This window comes from Fistularia commersonii, chromosome 8, assembly GCF_037954325.1.
Source record: "Fistularia commersonii isolate RoL2024-O1a breed Wild chromosome 8, RoL_Fcom_v1.0, whole genome shotgun sequence".
Lineage (NCBI taxonomy): Eukaryota > Metazoa > Chordata > Actinopteri > Syngnathiformes > Fistulariidae > Fistularia > Fistularia commersonii.
In genome coordinates, this window is record NC_141291.1 from 2,523,831 (window position 1) to 2,530,841 (window position 7,011).

The window sequence follows — 7,011 nt, forward strand, 5'->3', positions numbered from 1 at the left end:
CCCTCGGCGAGCTCGGCCGCCCGACATCTGCTCTTTGAATCCCTTAACAAACAGCGACACTTTTAACATCGTAATTACGACGCAGGCTCCACCCCGTAGTCGCTCAAACGCGGCGTTAAATCATCAGCCGGGTTGCTAAATACCCGCATACCGTGTCAAGGACAGCTAGTTTATGTGCCAAAGTTAAAAACAAAAAAACCCGGGGTAAAGAACACCTGCAGGATGATGAGATAATCGTCCACGCCGGCGCGGAGACCCTTTTCACGGCCGTTGACGTGGAAGTTTACCTGCCAGCAATACCAGGAGTACCTTGGAAGGGAACGTATTTTCCTGTAAAAGAGCCAAAATCCTTTTTCTTTTTTTTTTTTTTTTTTTTAAATATAGCCTCCCAGCTGGGTTTTCACCACACGAGGTGTTTTATCTGCAGCTCCTGCCAGGAATTTGAATAAAAAGACATTTAAAATTGGCAATCTTTTCTCGGTTGCAACTACGGTCCTGTTTAGATTTTGAGAAAAAAAACGCTCACCAAAAATGATCCAAAAGGAAAAATCATTTATTTTACATATACAGTAAACCCTTGTTTTTCACGGGGGTTACGTTCCAAAAAGAACACGTGATAGGCAAAATCCGTGAAGTAGACACCTTTATTTTTTTTTACAATTATTATACAGTTAAATACTCTATTATACATTGAAAAGAAAGAACAAACCATTTTACAGGCTCAATCATTTGTTTCACAAATAAAAGTACTGTACTTTAGAAACGTTTTTTTCAACAAATAACTTCCGTACTGTACTGTCAAATAATAATTTTAATCATCAATGTGAACCGAAAGCTTAAAAATTGCGGAGATTAGCTCCGCCCACCGCCACCCGAGTCATTGGATTAAACGGGAGAAAATTAAAAATGATTTTGAAAAAAATTGCGGACGGTTTCAACCCTTTTTGCATCCTTATTAAAACTTATTGCTGCTTTTTTCTTCCTTCTTTATGGAACGAACGGAAGATTCATTAATTCCGTAATGCCGACCTACAGCCGCATAGCTTTTACCTTCCCTTAGCATGTCCAGAAGTTTAGCTTTATCTGCGATAGATAGCATCTTCCGCTGCCTTTTGGGCCCTTTTGTCGCTCCAGAGCGTTTTGTCAACATTATGGGTTTTACAGAAACTCGAAATTGCGAGAGAATTTGCACGTACGTCATGTAAATTCGGCAAGCCGTTTTACGTACGTGTACATATTAAACTGCAACGTTATTGACGCACAGGTAGAGAAGAAGCGAAGTGACTGTTTAGCCAATCAGAATGCAGAACACAATGCACCATGCAAATCCGTGAAGTAGCGAAACCGTGAAAAGTAAACCGCGTTCTAGCGAGGGATCACACGGCCAAAAGTTTTTGCTCAACCGTCCAAATAATCCAATCACTTCCACGGCCATGCAGACTGTTTTTGCAAACATTTATGAAAAATCGTTCGCTCTCAGGAGCTCGAATTCCAGCATGGAACTATGACAAGATGCCGCCTGCGCAACAAATCCAGTCGAGATATTTCCTCGTCCTAAATATTCCGCGGTTAACTGTGCTAGAAGAACATGGAAGTGTTTGAGAACGACTAAGCCACCAAGCGGTAGGCCACCTAAACGGACGGAGCAGGGTCAGCGGATGCTGAGTTGCCAAGAGGTCGCCAAGTCAACGGCTACAAACCTCCAAACTTCACGTGGCCTTCAGAGGAGCTGAAGAGCAGCGCGCAGAGAGCTTCGTAGAATCCCTTTCCATGGCCGAGCGGCTGCATCCAAGCCGCACCTCGACAAGTGCAATGCAAAGGTGGTGTAAAGCAAGTCGACGTTGGACTCTAGAGCAGCGGAGACGCCTTCCCTGGAGCAACCAATCGTGCTTCTCCATCCGGCAACCTGGTGGATGAGTCCTGGTTTGACAGTTGCCGAGGGAACGGTACTTGTATTACTGTTTTGTTAAGACCCTGTCTTGGGCAGTGAGACCGAACAAAAGGTTAGGAACTACAGTATGCAGACATGAGTTACAAAGGAATAGTGTGTGTTAGTAAGTGCAAAAAAACCCGATAGAAAGTGTGAAGGGCTTGGCTTGTAGCATCTTTCTGTCCCTGGAACGGCATCTTGGCCGGTATTAAATGCCGGGACCGAGAGGGAACTGCAATCAATTACCAAAACGCTCTCAGCTGCTTGGAACTACCTGCAACATATAAAGAGGGAGAACAGTGCCGCAGAAGACAACACCCCCAAAAAAAGCACAGCGACCCCAAGAGATGTAACAGTTGTTCTTCAGGAGCTGGGCTTTGCCCGGTAGTTCCAGTGAAAGCTTCAGCGTACCAAGACCTTTTGGACAATTCAATGCTCCCAACTTTGTGGGAAGAGTTTAGAGCTGGACCCTTCCTTTGCCAACATGGCTGTGCACCAGTGCACAAAGCAAGGTCCACAAAGGCATGGAGGACAGAGTCTGGTTTGGATGAACTTGACCGGCCTGCACAGAGTCCTGGAGAACACCTTTGGGATGAATTGGAGACCAAGAGGTAGTCCTTCATTGTCCAACATTGGTGTGTCACCTCCGGAAGAATGGTCAAAAATTCCCATGAACTCCCTCCTGAACCTTGTGGACAGCCTTCTAGGATAGTCGAAGCTGCAAAGGGTGAACCATCAACAACAAACTGAACCGCATGGATTAGAAAATGGGATTCCACTTAAATTCATATGCGAGTCGAGGCAGGTGAGCGTCAACTTTTGGCCATAAAGTGTAGCCTAACATTTTAACATTATATCACCTTCCTTTTTTTACGATCCAACCTGAAAAACAGATACTTTTTTTCACATATTTACAGATATGGAGACTAAAACGTTCTTGATCGAAGGGTTCAAGCATACAATGTAAAAAAAAATCGAGTACATAAATGGGAGGAAGAATTAGACTAACAGAACAAAATAATACAGATGGAACTCCAGATGGGGTTCAAACTGTACCCACTTTTTGATCCCAGTTTTATTTTTGTTTGTTTTTCTAGCTCTGCAACCACCTCCATTGCAATTCTGCACAGCTAAGGAGGCGGCATACGATCGGTGGATCAGGTAGCACTAGCCGCCGCGCTACCGCCTCCCGGCAAGAAGCTCCCCGATTGGATTCCGACAAGGGTGAGGCTTTGTCTTCATGTTCTCCTGTCGTCTCTGGTCCGAGGCGCTAACCGGACAATCGGGAGTAGCTCGGAGTTCGGCGTCTTGTCCGAACCCCCGGTTTGTAGAAATGGCTCGACCCTGTCGCTCGGGGTCCCGCCGGCTATTTCACCCCAAAAGAATTCCTCCTCCTCCTCCTTCTCCTCTTCGTCTTCTTTGTCAGCATTGTATTTGGGTTCCGGCTTAAAACGAAATAAAAGAAACTCCGGGAGCCGTTGTTATTCGCGGCGCCTCGGAGCCCCAACGTCCGCACAATGCTGGTTCGCCCTGTGACCTTTGAACCCCCAGAACTTTAGGAGCCTCACAAAGTCAATACAAGCTGGGAATTTAGAAACGCAGGCGTTGCGTTTCCCTTTCGGATCCACAGATTCGTCGTCGCTTCCCGATAAAAACAACAACCGATGAGTGTTGGTTTGGCAGAGACGTAAATAATCCTTTTGCGCTTGAAAAAGATATAAGATATCGCTCTGCAGGTTTTGCATGAAGCCACAATAATTTCATAAGTTAACAGACGGTATTGTTGCTTTATAAACTTTGAAGGTACGGCTTTAAAACAAATAGCAGATTTGGTTTACATGTTATAAAAAAAATAAAAAAAATGGACTTGAAAAGTTTGTTTAATGCACGTAAAGGAGCACTGTTAAATAATATTAAATAAAAAAAATGGATTAAATGAGTACATAATAAAATAAAATAATCATGAAAATCAATAAAACTTAAAAAGGGATGAAAATAAACACAATAAAATGAAGAAAAAATAAGATTAAATAATAACAAGATGAAACGAATACATAATTTGTTTTGCACAAACATTAAAATAGATGAAACATAAATAAAAAAAATGAAAAAACATGCTAAAATAAAATCAATAAATAATGATAAAAGAAGATTAAATGAATACATGATACATTAGAATAAAAACAAAAATAATTACAGAAAACATAAATAATGAAGAAATAAATGAATCAGAACAATATACAATAAAAGGAAATAATCAAGTCATAAAATAAAGTCTTAAAAGCGTGACACGGAATCTATCCCTTATCGTTTTTTTTAAGTGATTATTGACCTGTACAATCAGCATTTAATCCTAATTTAAAGATTAGGCCTAATTTAAGGTTGCGACAATCTGATGTTTCCCCCGAAGCAGTGAAATCTAATATCAAACCCCTTCAGTGTCTCGGAGCAGTTTTGCAGCCTTGGACTGCTAGTTTTGCAAATTGTAATGTCGATAGAGGCTGAATTATTATACCTAATTTATGGCCTTACGGATGTGTTTTTTTTGTGGTGTGTGTGTGTGTGTGTGTGTGTGTGTGTGTGTGACATTTGCAACAGGCTCATATAACCACATGCATGTGATCGGAATAATCAAACGTAGCAACAGACGCCTGCATGTGGATGATTTGGGTTACTGAAGAAACACAAAGTTATTTCTCATCCATCCATCCATCCATCCATCCATCCATCCATCCATCCATCCGTTCATCCGTTCATCCATCATCTATTAATCCCACCATCCATCCCTCCCTCCCTGCATCCTTCCATTTGTTCATCCATTCATCCTGCCATCCATCCATCATCCATTCATTCACTATCCATCCCTCCGTTTGTTCTTCAATTCATCCATTCATCCCTCCATTGATACATCCAGTCATCCATCCATCCCTGCATGCATCCTTCCATTCGTCCTTCCATTCATCCATCATCCATTCATCCATCATTAATTCATCCCTCCCTACATCCTACCATTTGTTCATCCATGTATCTTTTCATTCATCCATTCATTCATTATCCATTCATCCACCCATCCATCCCTCCATGCATCCTTCCATTCGTTCATCCATTTATCCGTCCATTCATCCCTCCATTAACCCATCATCCATTCATTCTTTCATTTGTCCATCCACTCATCTATTCACTCCTCCAGTCATCCATTCATTCATCCATCCATCCATCCCTCCATGTATCCTTCCATTCGTCCATCATCCGTTCATCCCTCCATTCATCCATCCCTCCCCACATCCTTCCATTTGTTCATCCATCCATTCATCTATCATCCAGTCATCCATCCGTCACTACATGCATCCTTCCAATCGTTCATCCATTTATTTATCATCCTTTCATCCCCCCATTTGTCCATCCATTAATCCATTCATCCATTCATTCTTTCATTTGTCCATCCACTCATCTATTCACTCCTCCAGTCATCCATTCATTCATCCATCCATCCATCCCTCCATGTATCCTTCCATTCATCCATCATCCGTTCATCCCTCCATTCATCCATCCCTCCCCACATCCTTCCATTTGTTCATCCATCCATTCATCTATCATCCAGTCATCCATCCGTCACTACATGCATCCTTCCAATCGTTCATCCATTTATTTATCATCCTTTCATCCCCCCACTTGTCCATCCATTAATCCATTCATCCTTCCATTCGTCCATTTATTTATACATCATCCAGTCATCCCTTCATTACTGCATCCATCCATCCATCCATCCATCCATCATGCATCCTTCCATTCATCCATCCATAAACCCCTTCATTCATTCATTCATTCATTCATTCATTATCTATGCTGCTTGAAATGTGTGTGTGTGTGTGTGTGTGCACTTTGATCAGAACTATGTAACTATGTTTCTAGGTGAGGCGGCAAAGTGCAGATGCAAGTGCACGATTGATCAATTGATGGATCGATCAATCGCGTCTCCTCACCGTGGGTTTGTTCCCGTCCCTCTAGAATGGCCACAATCCAGCAGGTCGGAAAAGGCGTCCCAAACTTGCTAAACTCTTATTTTCAAAGGCGCCAGTCAGACTCTCTCCATACTTTTATGAACTTTTATTAGAAGACTCTGGATTTTTACCTCCCGGTCCAGCGAATTTCAGGAAATCCGATAATCCGGCTAAATTAGCGGCGAAACAAAGCGTCGCTAGCGGCATCAACTCAAGCAAACACACAAAACGGCAGGTCGGTGTTAGAAAGATCTGCGGACTCACTTTTTTCCCCGCAAACGCTCAGATCTGATCAGATCAGACACCTGAAACAAAAGCATGACTTCACAAAATGTCTATAACAAGACTCCCACAGTAGAACCTGGGAGTAGGAATTTAATTTGTTCTTTTATTTCATTTGTAAACACAAATTTTCAAGGAAACTATCCTGCATATTTTTGTTTATTATTTTACTCTAGTCATTACTGTTGTAGATTTGGTTGTCTATTTTTTTTACCCAATTTACTGTCTTTTTTTGTTTCCTCTTTCTTATCCTTGATGTCATTATTCTCTCTGCTGTCTATTTATTTGTGGATTTTTTTTTTTTTTTGGGGTATTATTTTCTAACTGTCTTCTAATTGTCTATTTATATTTGTTTTCATATTTATTGACACTGTAACTGTAAATGGGGATCAGTGAAGTTTATCTTATCTTATCTGATCTTATCTTATCTTATCTTATCTTATCTTATCTTATCTTATCTTATCTTATCATTATTATCATGTTCCTGCTGTTCTTTCTCTTCTTGCCACTACTTGTTCTCAGCGTCTCCTTGGCTAAATCAGCAAAATAAAAACCCTTTTGCATATGAGACCCTCACTAACACTAATGCTAATGCTAATGCTAATGCTAATGCTAACGCTATTTCTAGCGAGCTGTCGGTCATTCATCCTAATGAACAACCACTTTTCTCCTCCTTCTAAGACTTGAGACCTGTGCTTCGTTAGCGTAGCTGCCTCTTTCGCCACATCGTCTGTCGTAAGCCGATTTTTGTTCTTCAGATCGTACAGATGGTTGTTCTCAGCTTTAGCTATTCTTTCC